Raw genomic sequence first — 20483 nt, 5'->3', positions numbered from 1 at the left:
TCATGAATAATGTTGAATAGGGAAACACAGGGTCATAAGATGGCAATAGAGGGAGAGGTAAGTTCATCTGAGCCACTGGATGGACAACTGCCTAGAACCAGCTGCATCACTGGACTTCCAGGTCGTGTGATCCAATAAATTATCTTTTTTCTTAAACTCCTTTGTATTAGGTTTTTGTCACTTCAAACCAAGAAGGGTTCTGACTAATTCACTATCTGGCCCCTTTGTTACCTGTCATACCTTAGCATAGTCACCAACTTTTCCATAATTATCTCATCCAGGAGCAATGTCCATCTTCCTCTCCACCTCACCATGTTCTTTTTACTCATAGACACGCAGATTTGCAGTAACCAATTGGCCTTTATTATATCCTACCTTCCCTGTTAGAATTAGGTACATATATCCTATTTACTAGCACCTGTAGGCAAGTAGCCTTGTATCCCCATGGAGGGAATTACAGTATCCACTACAGAGATGCTCAGTGCATGTTTGTGGAGAAAAGGAAAAGAAATATGAAGGAGGACCACTGACATGGTGATTCAAGCTCCAGGTCTATTCTCTCCTAAATGGGTATCCTTGAAGAAGCCATTTATCTCCTTTAGACTCAGTTTCTACACCTCTTTAATTCACATATAAAATGAGATATTTTAAAGTCATTTCAGGATAGACTAAAAGAATGCATGTTACATATTCATAACTGCCAAAAATTAGAAGCAACCAAGATGTCCTGCAGTAGGTGAATATAAAAACTGTGGTCCATCCAGAGAATGAATATTATCTAATGTTAAAAATAAATGAATTATCAAGCCATGAAAAGACATAGAGGAAACTTAAATACATATTACTAAGTGAAAAAAGCCAATCTGAAAGGCTGTAGACTGCATGATTCCAATTATATGGCATTCTGAAAAAGGCAAAACTATAGAGACCTTAAAAAGATTAGTGATTCTAAGCAGGTGTGGAGAGTAGAGAGATGAATAGGTGTAACACAGGATTTTCAGGGCAGTGAAAATACTCTGCATGGTATTATAATGATGGATATATGTCGTTAGACATTTGTCCCAACCCATAAATGTACAACACCAAGAATGAACCCTAATATAAATTATGGACTTTAGGTGATTATGATGTGTCAATGTAGGTTCATCCTCAGTAAAACAAAACAAAACAAAACAAAAAAATAGACCATTCTGGTGAGTAATGTTGACAATTGTAGAGGCTATGCATGTGTGGGGGCAAGGGTAATGGGAAATCTCTTTACTCTCCTCTCAATTTCATTGTAAACCTCAAATATCTCTTAGAAAAATAAATAACATCTTAAAAATAATAAAATGTTAAATGCTATTCAAAGATTTTTAAAAAGGAATGCATGTCACATGCTTTGTAAAATGTAGAGGCACACTTAAGAAAGTCAAAACTTCAGTCAAGGAATAAAGTGTTCTGGATTCTGAGTTCAAGACATCTCGGAGACTAATGAATTATGTGACAAGTTGGTTATCTTTTCTGGACCTCTATTTAGTCATTTATATAATGATGTCAGAAAGGAGAGGACTAGGTTAGTTTCAGGAACATTCTACAATTCTATGATGTAATAATGTCATTCCTAACACCTTAACACTTGGCATCTTAAAACTTCCCCAAGGAGGCTAGATACTATTCCAGGAATCTGAAGATGAGCAGGATCCCCTTTTGTCATTACTTCTCATCAGTGTAATATTGTATTGAGGGCTTAAATTTGACAAAAACCAGGAAAGGTAATTACCATTATCTCATTTATTCTTAAAAATTGTGAGATAGAATCTATTCTCTCCTTTCTAAAAACATAGAAACTGAGGCACAGAAATATTAAGTGACTTGCCTGAGCCCCAAAGCTGATAAGAGTTAATGCTGTCATTCAATCCTGGGAAGCCTCTTCCAAAGCCCATGTTCTTAACCATTGTTTTGCACGGTCTCCCTGTGATTGCCATCGTATCACCTGAAAAAGGCTGAGAAGGAAAATTCTGTATCTGCTTCAGGCGGCCCCTGCAGTCTGGGCCATGCTGACAGTCCAGGGTGCCGGGGGCCTACACTGAGCCAGAATGCCATGGTGCTAATGGAAGAAAATGTAATTATAGAGCATAATTACAGTGTATCGCATTCTGTAATTACACTGACAGTATTTAATATAGAACATATTCTGGAGCTAAACGGAATGGAAACACCCCTCAAACAGAACAGTCAGAGCTGCTAAGAACCTGTCTCTTGACATTATGGAATCATAAAACCTCAACATCACGTTTCCCATCTTAGTGGAAAATATATTGTCCACCCATAGTCCACACCTGAACTTGATGCTCTCCAGCCCTTATCCCCACATCCTGCAGACCTTACCTCTCAGAGCTGCCCCAACCACTCCAATTGCACTGCTTCTTTCCTATTTCAGAAACTATCATCTCTCCCCTACTCTATTTTTACAACTTTCCAACTGGTCTCTTGGCCTCCCAAGATACTCTGTGGGTCATCCTCTACACTATAGTTGAAGGAATCATCCCGGGATGCAAATCTGACCATGTTCTATCCTTGCTTAAAATCTTTCAGTGGCTGCTCATTGCTGAATGCAAGCACCTTTGCTCAGCACACTGAACCTTGGCAATCTGGCCTTCGCTCTTTATCCTGACCTCACCTCCTGATGCTTGTTCCATGTCCCCATGTTCCAGGCATTCTGAAGTATCTGTGCAGATTCTGGAATCTCTCATTTCTCTCCACATTTGTGCATGCTGCCCTCTCTACCTGAAATGCTTTCCTTTCACATCTTCCTTAACTCACATGCGTCCTTCAGGAGCAGCTCATATGCCATCATCCCCCAAAAGACTTCCCTGACTCCCAAACTGGGCTGGTTACTACTAATTAGTGCTTCTTCAGCATCTTCTAGCAGAAAATTCACCCCACTGTGTCCTAATTTATTTTCTTCTCAGTCTCCCCATAAAAATTAGGAACACTTAAGGGCAAGGACTCTGTTTTGTTTTCTTTTTTTGTTGTTGTTTTTATTTCTATGTCTCCAATGCCTAGAATGATGCCTGGTATAGAGTATTCCGTGTTTCTTATATAAATGGATGGGTGGATGGATGGATGGGTGGATGGATGGATGGATGGATGGAAGGAAGGAAGACATATTCAAAGAATTGTCTACAAGCAGTAAGATTTTATTTCTTTTTTTTTTTTTTTAGTAAGATTTTATTTCTATGACTAGCTATAATTCCACAGAATTATGGAGGGTCACAATTATGGAGGAGACACCTTTTAGACTTTCTTTTCATTTTAAAAAGTAAGGAAAAAAAGAGCACCAAAGAAGTGAGGAAACTTGCCCAAGCCCATACAGCAAGTATATGAAAGTTTAGGAAAGAAAAGAGGTCTTTCAATCCCACGTGAAGCACTGTTACATAATATGGTAAAATATTTACCGATTTATAGGCAAAGATCTAGGCTATGGGAAATGGCTGTCAAAAAATTTTATATGTTAATATCAGAAATAATTTGGGTAAAAATTTTGTCTCAAAGTTGCCCGGGTTGTAATATTTGACATCACAACTTTTATGATTTTCCTCATCTAGGTTCTAATAAAAGAAAAAAGATCCATTTTCCACTTAGGTATGGGCTCTACTAGGCTTTCTCACAGTCACTGGTTGCCCAAGAGGCACAAACATAAGCTAGAGAAAAGGCAAAAATGAAGGGAGTAGCTACAGAAATCACATCTCCAATTCATCTGAAAAGATGAATGTATTCAGGAATTTGTTTATTTAGAATACCAAATATCTGCTTGCGCTTGTGAAACACCCCAGACACCAAAAAATTCAAGAACTAAATTCATGCAACATTGGGCTCTCTCTTCCTCCCATTTATTCATTCATTTCTTCATTCAACAATTATTAATCGAGTACCAACTACATTCTAGGGACTAGAATCCCAGTGGTGACTATAACAGAACTCCCGTACTCATTGAGAGTCCATTTCAAATGCCATGTTGCCATTGATTAAATACCTGCCACTGCAGCCAGATAGCCTGGGTTCCAATATCAACTCTGCCACCAACTTCCTGTTGAATTTGGGCAAGTAGCTTGACGTCTTGGTGTATTAAATGGGGGTACAATTAGATTCCTCCTCATAGTGTTATTGTGAGGACTAAATGAAGCAATATAAGTGCCTAGAACCATGGGTGGCATGTGCTTAGCCTCAATAAACACTAGCTTCTATTTTCTACCTGCATGCCCTCAGAGACAGAATGATAAAGCTAGAAGTCAGAGAGGAGGCAGTCCCATGCTCTTGTTTTACAGACAGGGAAATGTCATCTCAGAGAAGACAAGCAATGTGTTCCAGGTCACAGCATATTGGTGTCAACTTCATTTGTACTCTGATTTAAGGCCATCCCTAATGTGGAGGACTCAGAGACCCTGGGCTAGCACTGCTAGTCACACAGACCTGAATTCAAGCCCTAAACCTAGTTCTTCCCAGTTCTGTTACCCTAGGCAGGTTATTTAATCTCTGAATCTCTGTTTTTCCCATCTGGAGAATGGGCATGATAATGTTACCAATGAGGAGGATAATGATGTTGATGATGATAGTGTTAATTATAGTAACAATTATTCCCCCGCAGTTGGAGGAGTTTACTATAAGTGTGATATGGGTGTAGTAACTGTAAAGGGCTACTCTGTCCAAGACAGTAGCCACTACCTAGTGTCCATGAGCACTTGAAATGTGGCTAATGTGGCTGAGGAAGAAAACCTTAAATTTTAGTTAAATTCAACTTAAATTTAAAAGCTAATACTCAATTCAGTTATTGGAAAGCATCCAAGTATTCACAATTTGGTTGTGTGAATCTATTTTTTTCAACTATTTTATGAAATCTTAATACAGATCAAATGTTTCTGATGAAAAATTAGCATTCAAATTGAAATGTAAAAGTATAAAATACAGGCAGGATTTCAAAGACTTAGTGTAAAAAAGAATATAAAGTATTTCAATTTTTATCCTAGTAACATGTGCAAACGATAATCCTTTGATTATATTAAGTTAAATAAAATTTATTTTTAAGATGAATTTCATCTGTTTCTTTGTACTTTCTTAATGTGGTTACTAGGACAGTTTAAATGTCCTATTAGCTCACATGATATACCTACTGGACAACATGAAGAACGGTCCACACACTTGGCAGGATTATTATCCTTCTTCCTCTCCTTGCCTTCTGGCTGTTCTTAAAAATACTGGTTGGGAAAATGGACCATTTAGGATTCTTTGGTCACAACTAGTAGGAATCAGGCCTGGTTATAGTAACCAAATAAAGAAGGATATGAGAATACTCACAGGCTCTATAGAAAAACTTAAGCAACAGGCCTAGGAAAGGACCCAGGGCAGACCTAGGGTGTAGGATGCAAAGATGGTCCCTGCCTCCTGGATGCAGATCTCTAACTCTTTTTAATCATCATATCACAATACTCCACATTCTAGGGAAAAGAAATCCAGTTGCCTGTTTGATTCACTTGTCAACTCCTTGGCTGGGGATGGCTGGGGGATGGAAGAGCACTTGGAATGACAGACCAACTAAGATGGTACTTAGTGCAGAAGGACCAGCCCCTCAGAGGAGATTGGGGCGCTGCTGTGAGAGGTGAGAAAATGGATCCTGGGCAGGCAAGAACCACAGATGCCACTTAGCACAGAGGCCTGCATGCAGGTAAATGCTTAAGAGGTAAATGGGATAACTGGGTGAGGGGCATTAAGGAGGACACATGGTGTGATGAGCACTGGGTGTTATATGCAACAGATAAATTGTTGAAAACTACACCTGAAACAAACAAAAGAAAGGTAAATGGGAGAATCTCTGCTCTGATACTGAGTCACTGGCACCTTGGATGAGTTACTCTGCCTCTTTAGGCCCCATTTGCTAAGCCAGAAAATGGGAGAAGTGTGTACATGCTGGATTCCCTCCCACTGTGAAACTGTCCCAGTTGCTTCAATCCTGCTTGTCTCTGAGGTGGACCTCACCTGAAGAAACTAACTGAGCTTTGCACCCTGTTGGAAGGGGAAGGAAGACTCAGTTTGGGCTGCAGTCCACCCTCCCATCTGCCTCCAGCCCCCACAGGGCACTGTAATTCTGCCTCTCTCCCTTGTGTGCCTGTGACCCTCTGCCACCTCCTTGCTCTCTTACCCCCTTTTTGTTTTGCAGCAAAATAAAAAATCAAGAGCTGGCATGCTCAGAGAAAACCCTTTAGTCTAATTGATCAGGGATTGCTAATTCAGCAAAACTAGTCTCAGAAAGAGAACTTAATTCTTTGCATGAACTCTCCTGTTAAAAACAAGGAAAAGATGGCTTAGAGCTTTACACAGACCCATTATATCAGCCCCAATTATGCTCTCTGGTCAGCAGCTTCTTCCTTCCACTGTGCAAAAGTGCCGCTTTGGTAAAGAGACCAGTGGCAAGAAGGACCCAGGAGACCTGGGTTTGAGTCTCAGTTATGCATCCATGCATGCATTCATTTATTCAGCACAATGTAGGGAAACAGAAGTGATTAAGACATACTCTTTGTAACCCAGGAGCTCATAATCTACTAGTGTCTACTAGAGATGGGTGAGTGAGCAAATTATCACAAAGCAATACAACAGAGGCAAGATCAAATTGTTTCAAGAGCTAGAGAAGGAGCCAACTAATTCAATCAAGTAAAGTTCTATGTGGAAGGAGATCATTCCAGACAGATGAAATAGTAAATGCAAAGTCATAATGTACATTATCTGCTCGGAGAGTAGAACTACATTTGGCTGAAGCATAAACTGCATGATGGGGTGGTAAGCTCCAAGTTAAGTTACTTCATCTTTCGTGACTCTCTCTTACCATTTGTCCCCAACATTACTACCTCTGAGAATGGTTGGAAAAATGAAATACAATTCTTTGCAAGCATCCTTTGAAAACTGTAGTGAATCATGGATACTGGTGTTATAGTGAGTTCATAGAGTGCCCTAGTGGCCCCATGTAAAGAAGAGGAGCTCGTCAGCCATGCAGAGAGCTTCCTTTGGAAGAAGAGCAGGCGGTGTGCTTTCATCTTTACGAGTTCTGTGTCTCTATGCTTATGCAAATCCAGGAGCCTCTGTATTTCAGCATCTCCTCCATCCTTTCCATGAGCTCCTTGGGTTGGGAGTAAGATCTAACCAGGGCCAAATGCTGGTCTGGTATTTATCAGGTGTGAAACTGTAAGACTCTCTTAGTCTCTCCTAAATTCTATTTCTTCATCTATAAAGTAGGATTAGCAATGTCTATCTCACAAAATTTGTAAGGATTAGATGAAATATTTTATGAGAAAGGTCTTGAAAAACCTAGTCATAAAATACTATGGGAAATAAGCAAATATTTCTAAGGTCATCTTCATCACCACCCATATTTCCCTCTTAGTTGGTAAGAATCTCCCATAAATAAACCACACTCTCATTTCAATATGAAACACACCATACTGGAAGTCAGAAAACCTGGATTCTATTCCTGGATTCTATTCCTGCTTCTGCCTCAGACTCCCTCCCCAGCCCTTTTTCTGCTCCTTTCTCTATGTCTGGAATTACATTTTCCTGGCTTTTTTTAAACTACTGGCTTCCTGGTTAGTGTAGCCATTGAGATGCTCTCATAGAAGACAGGAGGGTGGGAAAGAGGAGAAAGCCAGGTATTTCTTCTCTCAACTTACCTCAGGTGCTGTATCTTACAGATGCTGTATAACCAGCCTAGCCACACATCTCACTGGGTTCCAGTACTTCTAAGATTCCCAGAGTCCTAATGTTCTAGCTCCTACCAGATGGGCCTGGCTTCTGACCTCTGATAACTCCACCTCTTCCTATTGGTCCTTCCACCCTAAGGAAAGTAGCAGCTTTTGACAGTCTCTAGATTGCCTCTCTATCTCAATTGGCTTCTGGGTTCTTTCCCATGAGACTGTTTGCTGTATTGAAAGACATTCCTACAGTGGTTTGACTATCTGGATCCTGACTGAGACCCTGGGTAAGTTATTTCAGCAGTAAAATGAAGCCTCGGGATGATCTCTAAGACATCTTCCACTTTTGACATTCAAGTAATTTTTTTGTCAAAGAATTTCACAATTGAACACACCTGAATCTCCTGAAAGTTTCTTTCTCTCCATCTACAGCCATATCTCTGGCTTCATCAACCTGCTCCAAATCAGAGTTAATATCCAACCTTCCTGCCAATATTAAAAACTTGGCTGTATAACACCAACGTGCTCCCACCGCAGTCTTTTGAGTAAAAGACTTAACTGTATCATTCCCTTTGTTCTGTGTTGGCCCATCTGATCTTTCTCTCATCCTCCTAAGGCTGATGGTAAGCAGCTCAGATAAGTGTGTTTGTAGAATCTATCGAAATGATCTAGCCCATAGCAGGGGCTCACAGAAGGTACTAACTAAAGTTTGGTAAATAAGTACTTGCTACATTATGGTCTGCTTGGCCCTAAATTTTTAGAGTGGCCTACCTTGAATTCTTTTATTAACTACTGTCAGACAAACTGAGTTCAAATCCTGATTCTGCCACTTATTTTTATATGACCTTGGACAACTTTAGTTGATGTCTTTGAGATGTTGCCTATTCTGCAAATTTAGGGAACTAGTATCTTCCCCGGGGGGTTGTTCTAAGGATAGATGGAGTTGAGGGCCACTTTCTTCCCACTTCCTTGAACCCTGAATTCCATGCAGACTCATGCTGACCTTAGCTTCAGCCCTTCCTTGTTTCCATGTCCAGACTTGGCTCCTCTCCTCTGCTGTGATTTGGAACAATAAACTCACCACTCTGGTATACCAAATGTCTTTCTGGTGGCTTCCATCCCACACTCCATTTCTATTGAATTTATTCTAATCTCTGAAAGAAAATCAGAAACCTCTCTCTTTGAAGAGCTACAAACAGAGATGCCAAGATGTTAAGTCTCATTTCTAGACTACATAATCTCCTGGCCACATCTAACATATCTAGTCAGGCCAATCATTCAGATTCCAAAGACAGACATTTCTCTCCACAATTTGCAAGCAAAGCAATAATGCTCTAATTATGTGTCTATTATCGTCATCATCATAATGCACCCACATGGATGGTGGCAGCAAGGCTGGGTTAATATATTCATTAGGAACAGGCACGAGCTACATGACATTAATACTGCTAATAATACCTAATTGAGCTTAATTACAATGTGATGCCTAATATATTGTGATGAATTTATTCTCAAAGTATTTACATATTTGTAGTTAAGTAATTAGCATTCTGCCCATAAATAACTCCTCAAAAGTCCACTCCAGTTCCGCAGAGGGAGAGTGAATGCACCCTCCTGCTTAGAAGGGCCTGGTGAAAAAAAAAAGCTCTTAATTTGTGTGGAAATACATATGTCACGTCTTCCTCAAAGGCAAAGTGAATTGGTTCCACCGGGAAGGCATTTGGGGGAAGATGGTGGCAAGAGAGAGATTTGCTCCTCTCAACTTCAAGAGTCTGACCGAGATTAAGAGCTTTCATGCTGGGGGTTTTTCTGTGCTTGTCAGACCACACAGAGAGCTCTGTGATCTGTCCAAGATGACAGACTTGAAGAGGGACAGTCACAAACTGGGGAGGGTGATCCAGGTGGAGAGAGAGCTCAGAGAGGTACAGCTGAAAGTACTCAGCATGTTTGACTTGCAGCAAAGATTTGCTGAGATATGAGAGCTGTCTTCTCAGATTTGAAGGGCTGTCATGGGGCAGCAGGAATAAATTTAAGTGGACAATAGCATAGATTTTGAAGTCAAGAAGATGTGTTTGAATCACAGCTTGACCGCCCACTATTCACGTGACCTTGGGCCAAATATACAATGTGTCTAGGCCTCTGTTGCCTCTTTGGGTTGTCTTAATTATATCTTCAAAATGGGAGATGATGCCTGAGATCTGATATCCCAGAATCCTCAGCCTGTCTCATCAAACAAACGTTCAATAGCCCAAACACGAGAAGCAGTCATTGCACTGCATATCTCCTCTCACCACTTAAAATCTGGTAACATGGGGCAAGTTATTGGGTCCCTGGAGTCCTCAGATTTCTCACCTATAAGATGAGGATCAATATCACACCTAGTTCATAGGATTGTCAAGAGAATTGAATGAATAAAATAATTCATGTAAAGTGTTTAGAGTACTCAGCGCATAGTAAGCACTTAAGTGTTAGTATTATTACTAAGACCATCTATTTTGCTCAAGTTTCAGCTTCAGAAGAAAAATATCCACCCTACCTAGTTGAGGCAGAAATGGAATTTATTACAGAGATTAAATGTCTAAGAGAGTTGCTGAGTGCTAAGGACAAGCTCAAAATTGAATTTTCAGGAATAAACTCCCAAAATCATGCCACATGCCCCAAGAGAGCTTCTGCCTCTTACACCATACAGAAGCCACCAGCTCCAAATCCACCCTTAGGGCCATGATCAGGAAGTCACTGTAATCAGGACATTACTACTGTGTGGTGGCTATTTCTACTGCTGCTACTGCGGAGCCATGTGGTGCCTATTACAATCTCTACCATCTGCATCACTGCCAGACACCCTGCTTCTTAACACCCATGAAGCTTGTTCGTGGACAGTGAGGCTTCTGCTAATGCTGCTTCAGAAAAATAAATAAATAAGCTTCTGCAACCATGGTTTCCAGAAGTAGCAGAAGCAAGGCTCTCCTCACTTCTAAATCTCATATGAGCCAATCCTGATTGGCTGGACTCCAAAGGCATCTAGAACCCCAACTGCAAGGGAGTCTGGGAAAGGAGTGTTTAAGGACATCGTTCAAAATGCTGCCACACAGGAAAGCACACTATAAGGAGGGTGGAATGGATATTGGGTTTTTTGTTTGTTTGTTCTGCTATATTCCCTATGTTATAGCTTTCCATCTCCATGAGTTATTTACTTTATAACTGGAAGTTTATACCTCTTAATCTCCTTCACCTATTTCACCCATCCCTCACCCACCTCCCCTCTGGACGTTAAGAGTTTTTTCAACTTATCTGTCATTCTACCTCCGCCCTGTTCCAAGGTGAATAGGCAACCTTCTAGGAAAACATACTGTCCACTACTAACCAGGACTTCAATCCCAGAGATCTCTCTGGCTGTCTATATAAAATCTCTTCTGTTCTTTTGTCTTAAGAACCAGATAGGAATTTGGGCAGATAACTGCTCCTTGGGCCTTTTCCTTGACCACATCCCAATCTTAGACCTCTAGGTCTTATCACTTCCACAGTGGGAAGAACCTTGCCAAGTTCGACCCCAAAAGAGAGAGCACTTCTCCCTAAAGCATTGAGCTGATCACCTAAGCATAACATCAGCTCCTCCTTTTGTGATCTGTTTGTGCTCCAAGAGAGGGAAAGAGAAAAGGGAATCTCCCAGTGGAGGCAGACTTAGGTCCATCTTATAACCCCCGCCCCATGCAGGTTATTCTCCATTGGTCAATTACACTCACACAGACCCATTATGCACTATCATTCTGCCACAAGGACAGCATCCCAGAGCTCCCTACCCTTAAGATTCCAGTTGAGCTTGGTCAATGAGGGGCACTGGCTGAAAATGCAAAGCAAGAGGAAAGAGAGGAGGGTATTTCTTCTTCTCTTCCTCCATAGTTCAGTCCTGAAGTTCTGGCAGTGTCTGTGTCCCTCTATGACTATAGTTCCTGCCAGGAAACCCTACTTCCTAAACTCCAGTAACATCTTCTTCCCTTTTCACTTGAAATCCTAAGGAAAGTGGTGAATCTGCTGCCCCCAAGTACATCAAGATCACTTGCTGGTTCATTTAACCCTGCCCATACATCTATTCAATTCCATCATTAAATTCTCTTTGGTGAAACACTATTTCCTGTATGGCTCCTGACTAACACTGGCCTTGAGGAAGGACTATCTAAAGCAGAGCATTTACCCTTTTTTCAAGACTTATTTCATTTATATTCCCTTTATTCCACCCACTAGATTCCACATTCCCTCCTAAAGGAGCTCTGATGTGTTCTTGAGTCATATCAGAAGTATTCTCTCTTAGCAGAGAAATGAGAGGTCAGAAGGAAGATGTCTTAGCTTTCCTTGGAAGTTAGAGTGTTCAGGCAACATGTGGTTAGAGGAATAAAGTGAGGGGCTTCTGAGTGGCTCAGTGGTTGAGTGTCTGCCTTCGGCTGAGGTCGTGATCCTGGGATCCTGGATGGAGTCCTGCATAAGTTGCCTCACAGGGAGCCTGCTTCTCCTTCTGCCTGTGTCTCTGCCTCTCTCTGTGTCTCTCAGGAATAAATAAATAAAATATTAAAAAAAAATAAAGTGAGACAACATACGTTGCATCTTTTACAGAGTTCTAACACCTAGTAATATTCAGTAAATGAAGTTCCCTGACCCTTTCATTTTTTCCCTTGTCCCCCAATCCAGAAATCAGACAATCATAGACAGAATGGCACATGATTAAACAATGAACTCTGTAAACAAAGGACCTGAATCTAAAACCTAGCTCTATAGTCTGTGATGATGGGCAATTACCACTCTATGCCTCAATTTCCCATCTAAAAATAATGATGATTAAAAAAAATTTTTTTAATTAAAAAATTTTTAAATAAAAATAATGGTGATAATAGTAATATCTGTATTTAAGATCATTGTAAGGATTAAATGAGTAAATGCATATTAAGAATTTGACACAGAATGGGTGTTCAAAAATTATTGGTATTTTAATTTGAACAATTTGCGTGATAAGACAGAAAGCATTTTAAAACCACAGTCTTTTTTTTTATTGAAGTTCGATTTGTCAACATATAGTATAACATCCAGTGTTCATCCCATCAAGTGCCCTCCTCAGTTCTCGTCACCCAGTTACCCCATCCCCTCACCCACTTCTCCTTCCATTACCCTTTGTTTGTTTCCCAGAGAGGAGTCTCTCATATTTTGTCACCCTCTAATTTTTCCCCACTCAGTTTCCCTCCTTTCCCTTTTGGTTGCTTTCACTATTTCTTATATTCCACATATGAGTGAAACCATATAGTGATTGTCCTCCTCCCATTGACTTATTTCACTCAGCATGATACCCTTCAGTTCCATCCATGTCAAAGCAAATGGTGGGTATTCGTCCTTTCTAATGGCTGAGAAATATTCCATTGTGTATATAGAGCACATCTTCTTTATCCATTCGTCTGTTGATGGACACCGAGGTTCCTTCCACAATTTGGCTATTATGGACTTGCTGCTATAAACATTGGGGTGCAGGTGTCTCGTTATTTCACTGCATCTGTATCTTTGAGGTAAGTACCCAGTAGTGCAATTGCTGGGTCATAGAGTAGTTCTATTTTTAACTCTTTGAGGAACCTCCACACTGTTTTCCAGAGTGGTTGTGAAACCACATTCTGGGGAAGGGAAGGGTATTTATCAGGTTTTAATACTCTAGACACAATTTTGCCTTTAATGGAAAAGAAGGGTCCACGTAGTCCAGGAATTAATTATAGAGCAATTCCTAGAAGGGTTTTTTAAATCCTTAACATTCAAAATATGCTAAAAGAATGAGCTAAGAAAATAATAAACCCCCAGCCTGAAAAGAGAATTACATACCTGTGTATATAAGGAGACACAGTGGACACCAGTATCCCTCTCCTCAATACTCTCTCCCCCTCAATAAGGAAAGGGTCAAGGATGACCTGGACTTATACCTCAGTCTACCACTTGGTAGCCACTATCCTACTTAAGTTACATAACTACCAGGAACCCTCAGTTCTCCCATATTTAAAAAAAAAAAAAGTGGATTCTATAATATCTTCATCATAGGTTGTCGAGAGGATCAAACAAGAGAACCATTGTGAAGTCTATGAAGACCACCTTACACATTTCTCCCTCACATTCCTTCTGGTAAATAGGCTTTGTGTATGGGCTCACTCCAAGTATAATCCTCAGATGCAAGATCTACTATCTGTTGAGCTCTTCGGGGCTTGACTTTTGCCAACAGTGGAAGGTAGCTACTCCCTATCTCCATGACTTTGGGTTCTGGATCTTCATTTCCTACATATGTTATATTTTGCCTACATCATCAGTGTCCTCAGTCTCAATGGAAGAGGTCTCTAATCTCCCTTTTGGGGGAAATAGATTCTTCTTGATACCATATAGGATCTATGCACAGCCCAAAGACACACCCCTGGTGCATCACAATTGAGCAAATCCTGGAAGCTTTTAATGAAAAATGCTGCTAAACCATAAGAGTAACATTGTGTATGTTTCACCAGGCCCCAGAGAAGGAAGTTAAAAGGAGGGTAAGCAGTCTAAAGTAACTACCCATTATTGGGATTCTCTGTGTTCTGTTGTGCATGCACCCTATCTAGCAATTTCTCAGCATAATGAGATCCTCTAGAAAAATGGGGGCAAGGATGCTCTAAGGCAAACATGCAATCTTTACCATTGGATGTATTTCCCCAATCACATTCCTTTTGTTCACAGAAGCTAGAGAAAAACCTAGAGTAGTTTCTGTTTTCTAGCTGACCCTGACTGACCTAGAGAGGAAAAACGGAGATAAAGAGGCCAGTTGGGAGCTATGGCTTGTGTCTTGAGATAGAAGGATGGGGTTATTATATTAGCAGTGAGGGTGAAGGAGAGAGAATGACAATCAGGAAGGATTTTAGAAATAGGATAGCAGGACATGGTCAGCAGTCTCATACTAAACATGAGGGAAGAAGAAGGGACAGACACAGTAAGTTCTACCTGGGGTTTGAGCGCTGCGCAGATGTTGAGGTCACCCAGTAATCAGAAAACCAGAGCTGACTAGTTTTGGAGGACTCTTAGTTGGTATCTAATAGATAATGAAGTATACAGCTCTGTAATGAATATTTATAATTTTGTATCCCAGACCCTATTCCTGACAGAAACAGCAGCCTCCCTATTTACAGATATTGTTCTAAATAATCAACCTGAATGGAAACTGATATGTTTGTCTGAGATTCTGCTTGCCTGACTAAATTAAGAGATAGGCCCCTGAACCAAGGCAAGCCCATCTGGATTCTTCACCAGGACTTTCTAACCAGGTCAAGAGAGGCTCTTTATTCCATTTTTATTTTAAAAAAAGTTGAGCCTAGAGATATGGGCATCCAGAAAATCATGGAGAACCCAGCCTAAGAGAGTGGTGCCAACCTGAAAGGCAAAGCATAACTAATACAGTAATGATGTCCATCTTGTATGTGGTTGTGAGAGCAAAATGAAAAAAGCCACATGGAAAGTCTAGCACTGTGCATGGCACCTAGCAGTTATTCAATAAGCTCTCCTGACTGAGGGCACAAACTGTGAGCTTTGAATGGCAAAGATAGGAATGAATGATTTCAGCCACAGAGGAGATGGTCTTTGGATTGTGTTTGAAAGATGGGTTGAATACAGTCTGGGAGGACTGAATTTTAGGAACTCTGTGGCTCCAGAAGCACCCAGGCATCAGGGAGAGTGGGCAGTAAGAGCCTCCTGGAGAGAGCTGGGTGTTCACAGCACCCCCGCGCCACACACACACACACACACACACACACACACACACACAACCACCATCGCAAGCAGCTTTCCTCTTCTCCACAGGAGGGGTTTGAAGAACAAGCCTGCCTGCCACACTCAGGCTGCAACCGTGACCTTGCTGGGCCCTGAGAGTGACAAGAACGAAGCCCATAATTATTAACCTTGCCACTTGTTTCTGTAGTTTATTGTGACAAGACAATGCAATAAGGAGGGAGGTAATCAAAAAGCAATTTTGTAGCAGTAAGCTTAAAGTGACAAACCTTGCTTTTCCTAAATAAATCACCATTATTCCCATATGGCTCAGGACTGACAACTTGGGTTTCCTTAGTAACCGAGTACTTAGCTAAACCTGTGGCCCAGTGTGAGCGGGAGCCAGCCGCATCTGGAGAGGAGAACTAGTTGCCAAGTCTTTTCCAGAGGGCCCCCCCATGCCTTCCAGGTGAGCACGGTCACCATTAGCATTCCGCTTTAACTTTCTCTGTTTGCACTATTCTCTGGAGATCCCTGAGGTCTATGACACGTAGTAATTTGTCATTTTGCAGCATCATTAATTTGGTTTCTGAGAGTCATTTGCTTTGCCAGTGAGTAGGTCTGAGAACCCCAACATTCATATCTCAGCATGGCTTTTGAGGTTTACAAGGCAAGGCTCATGAACTGAATTCTAAAAATGTACAAAAAAATGATTTCTCTGTGAATCGTAGTTCTAAAGTAGAAAGCCAAGAGCTAATGCTGGTGATGGAAGTGAAGAAAAAGTAATAAAGACTAGAAAGCAATGGCTCTTGGGAAAAGTTTTGTGGCAAAAAATAATATATTCCAGATTGACATTTGCAAATATCTGGATTTATAAGGGTTTCTGAATTATCCTTTGCGAGGGTTAAATATTTACACTGTTTTCTAAGTTTACACCTTCCTTTCTCTCCTCCTCCTTCCTTCCTCCCTTCCTTTTTTCTTTTTTCTCTTCCTACTCTCATCCCTTATTCATACACATTAACTGAGCCCCTACCTAGTCTAAGCCACGGGCTCTGCACACAGGGGCTGCACCCCAGCTCTCAAGTCTGACAGCCTGGCTGGGGAGATAGACATGTGGACAGATGAGTTACACTCCCAGGCCAGAAACTCGGAGGTGAGTATGAATACCCTGGCCTGCAGGCTTTAGGGAAGAGCCTTGAGGGGTGCTATTTGGGCACAGCCCTGAAGGACAAGTGAGGTGTGACATGTGGGACTATATGCCAGTGGCCTGAGGAGAGGAGCCAAGTTGAATGTGGCTTAAACATGGAGTCTGCACAAGCTCAGGATGGGTGGGTTCAGAATAGGAGTAGAAGGGCCTGCACTGGGTGCTCACAACGCTGCCATGCCCAGAATGCCTCCTCCAGGCTGCCCTCACCTGATCCTCCCATTCCCTGGCTCTTCAAGCCTCAGGGTCTCTCCTTCCCTACCCATTTTTTGTAGGGCTTCCCTGGGGACAGGAGAGACCCTCCCACTAACACTTCCTCTAAAGCTTCTCCTACGTTTCTTCATAGCCTTTCACCAAAACACAATTTTAATGTTACATTTATTTTTTAGTTTACTTATTATATCTGTCCTCTGGCCTGGACTCTAAACTAAGTTCCTGGAAATCAGAGGAAGCTTTTTTTGATTCATTACTGTATCCCCTGCAGCTGAAGAAGTGCCTCTTTGCCTACAGCTGATCCTCCACAAATACCATTTGAATGAATGCATGAATGAGTCAAGACTCAGTTTGGAAGAGGAGTATCCCTTTGCCATGTGCGTTTCCTAGTGCCTGTGTTTACATCATCACAGGTCTTTTTGATAACACAGAACTGAAAGCATTTACTTGCCTGCTCTCCTCCCCCCACAGCTCCCAACCAAGAGCTCCCCCTGAACCTGGCACATGCATAGGTTGAACTGAGACTTTTCCCAATAACAGGACCATTTTCCGGGGCAGTAGGAGGAAGTTAGGAACTTTCTGTGAGTCCCTCCAAACACACCTCACCCCACACCTCCCCTCCCACCCAGTGCTCTGTGGCCTCAGCTCCCTTCTGGTTGAGGACATCAGGAAAGAAGGGCTGGCCCCTCCTGCTGGCTGCCAGCTCTGCCTCAGCATCCTGTCTGCTGCACAGGCACTTCTCTTTGCAAGCTGACTCTCATACCCTGAGGCAATTGCCTGTGCTCCTGTGTGTGGATAATGAGGTTGTAGGCTGTGTGAAGAAGCAGAGCTTGAGCAGTCACAAGGGGCCTCCCACATTCCCACCTTTTCTATTCTCACCCAGGGGGCCCACCCGACTGGAAGGTGCAGTAGGTGCAGAATTGCACATTTGGCCGGCACCTCGCATGGGGTGGTCTCAACTCCTCCTAACAAACAGCCCAATGAGAACAAAGCAGGGAGGATAAGGTGAGTCAGGAGCGAAGGGAAGGGGAAGCTTGGATAGGTTGCAATTTTAAATAGAGTGAACAGGGTACTCACAGGGAAGGTGACATTCGAGAAGAGATTTTAAGGAAGTGAGGGTGTCAACCCCATAAACAACTGGTGGAAAAGCATTCTAGGCAAAAGGGAGAGCCAATGCAAAAGCCCCAGGGTGAGAGCTCTCTAGAGTTTTTGAAGAACAGCAAGGAGGTCAGTGAGGTTGGAGGGAGAGTGGGGGTGTAAGCAAGGGTAGTAAGAGGTGATTTCAGAGAAAAAGTTGGGGGTGCAGATTATGCAGGCCCCTGAAGGACTCTGGCTTTGACTGCGTGAACAGGGTCCATGGCAGGGTTTTGAGCAGAGGAGTGATAGAATCTGACTTGTATTTCTGAAGGATTGAAGGATCGATCTTGCTGCTGTGTCAGTAATGGACTACAAGGGGGCAAGGAAAGGCAGCAGTAGTGTAGAAGGCTATTGAACTAATCCAAGCAAGGATGACAGCTTGAAGGAGGGTAACAGAAGTGAAGACGGTGAGAAGTAGTAGCCTTCTGGATATGGAGGGTAGAGCCAACAGGACTCCCTGAGGTATTGGAAACAGGCTTTGAGAGAAGGGGAAATACCATGGATGACTCCATGGCCGCAGAAGAAAACAAGAGGAAGGACCAGGGTGCTGAGCGTGGAGAACTAAAGTCTTTTCTCCACCTATACTCACTATATTATGACCCACCAGAACCTCAGAATCACCTGACACTGTTTCATGAGCACTCCTACCTTCCCGAAGCTCTCCTCTCCAGAATAGATATAGGTAATCACAGATGGCCACAAGGACTCTTATCTTTGAGAGTTTGCCCCTGTGGATGGCATTACTCAGGACCCCTTGCTGGGACTTCAGATTGGGTTCATCCAATGGGAGATTGGTGGGCACAAGGACAGAGAAGTCAGAGTTTGTTTTTTTCCTCTGCTTTCTCCTCCACAAAACCTTACGAGTCAATGAGATTGCTCCCTGGGGCCTATTTTCCTTGGTTCTGTCATCCCTTCTGCCTAGAATTCCCTCTGACCTCATCCCTTGTCCTCTATTTTTATCCTGGCCCTCTTCTCCATCAGCCTTTCCCTAAAGGAGGAAAACAGTCTGCTTCTCTGCCACAATTCCTGTGTTTTTGCCTTTAGCCTTGTGTCCTGTCACTGGGTGGAGAGGCTTTGTTATTTATGTCTCAGGCCTAACTCAGTTAATCTGTTCCATAATTTATAAGACAGCTAGCCTTAGCATGTCTGAGCTATTGAACAAATATCAGTGGGAATTTAGATCTGGTCTCTGACGAGCACAGGATCTGCCATCTGTGGCCTGGGCAGGGCCACCATGGGGGGAGAAGATCAGACTGCTACCTCAGCTTCTCAAACTAATATGGTCCTCCACCCCGGAATGGAGCACATCCCCAACTCTAGCAGTTAAACTGAGGTCCTGGCACCCTGCCCAGCCTTCACCTGCCTGGGGGTGAAAAATACACAAACTGTAGAATCCAAATGGCAAGGATTTAAAGCCAGATCTTCATTTTGGTTGTGTGATATCAGGTAAGTCATTTTACTTCTCTAAGCATATAAGTTGGGCCAATAATACCCGCCCAGTCTCCTTCATTGAGAAAATACTATGGATTCTACTGAATGCCATGAATCTCACCAACATTATCTCATGTAGTCCTCACACCCAATCATCTAGTTAGACCTAGGGCACACCCACTGAAGATTTGCAGAAGAGTAGTTAAGTGGAGATAACTTTATTATTTATCTCTTAGGATTCTGAACAGGGGTGAGCAAATGGGAAGCATCCCCCCCCCCCTGGAGTGACCGGCTTCACCCAAGACATCCAACTGGAACAACCAAAAGTCCTAGGCACTGTATTCTTAGTCCGTCAGATGTCTTGGCTCCTCAATATCATTCACTATCTCTCCTTCCCATGCCACAAAATAAAGCTTGCTCCTTAATGGTTTCCCTTGGCAAATGAATTATACAAGAGACAAAATTAAAAATGGCAAGCAGTTACTATCAACCCCTTTCAAGTAAAATTCCAGAAACTCAAAAAAAAAAAAAAAGGAGGAAATACTAGAAGAGAAGAAAAAGAAACAATTAAAAAGTCTTTAATCATTTGTTGAATAATAAAATGACACCATTATAATATATGACTCTAAAATCACTCCTTGGGGGGTGCCTGAGTGGCTCAGTCAGGTAAGCATCTGCCTTCGGCTCAGGTCATGATCCTGGGGTCCTGGGATCAAGCCCAGTGCTGGGCTCCCTGCTCAGCGGGGAGTCTGTTTCTCCCTCTCCCTCTGCACTTTCCCCCCTGCTTGAATAAATAAATAAATAAATAAATAAATAAATAAATAAATAAATAAATAAATAAATAAAATCTTTTTAAAATAAATAAGTAAGTAAGTAAGTAAAATCACTCCCTGGATACAGAATAGGTAAAGAAAGAGATGCAATGCCAATGATGCCTATAGGTAATTGTTCCTAGGTAAATGGTCCCAGTACCCCCCAGCACCCCAGTCAGAGCACAGGGAGCCTTTAAACAGCTCCCTCTCCTTCACCCACAC

The 20483-nt window shown here is 42.1% G+C and overlaps 2 long non-coding RNA genes across 6 annotated transcripts in view; one reads left to right on the top strand and one right to left on the bottom strand.

The window, feature by feature from the left end:
* LOC112647108 (uncharacterized) overlaps positions 1-20483 on the bottom strand; it is a 51505-nt gene that overhangs the window by 25940 nt on the left and 5082 nt on the right. The window lies entirely within an intron of this gene.
* On the top strand, positions 1615-19982 carry LOC112647104 (uncharacterized). Of its 4 annotated transcripts, XR_007410840.1 has the most exons (7): positions 1615-1754; positions 5482-5704; positions 13133-13264; positions 15558-15933; positions 16527-16617; positions 17765-17886; positions 19686-19982. It is a non-coding gene; the product is annotated as an uncharacterized LOC112647104 (long non-coding RNA). The 4 variants fall into 4 exon arrangements; XR_003128088.3 differs by lacking the exon at positions 16527-16617 and having other exon boundaries at positions 5482-5638; XR_007410839.1 differs by lacking the exon at positions 16527-16617.

The sequence above is a fragment of the Canis lupus genome, chromosome 5 (assembly GCF_003254725.2).
Source record: "Canis lupus dingo isolate Sandy chromosome 5, ASM325472v2, whole genome shotgun sequence".
NCBI classification, from domain to species: Eukaryota; Metazoa; Chordata; class Mammalia; order Carnivora; family Canidae; genus Canis; species Canis lupus.
This window is presented reverse-complemented; position numbering and strand designations above follow the sequence as displayed.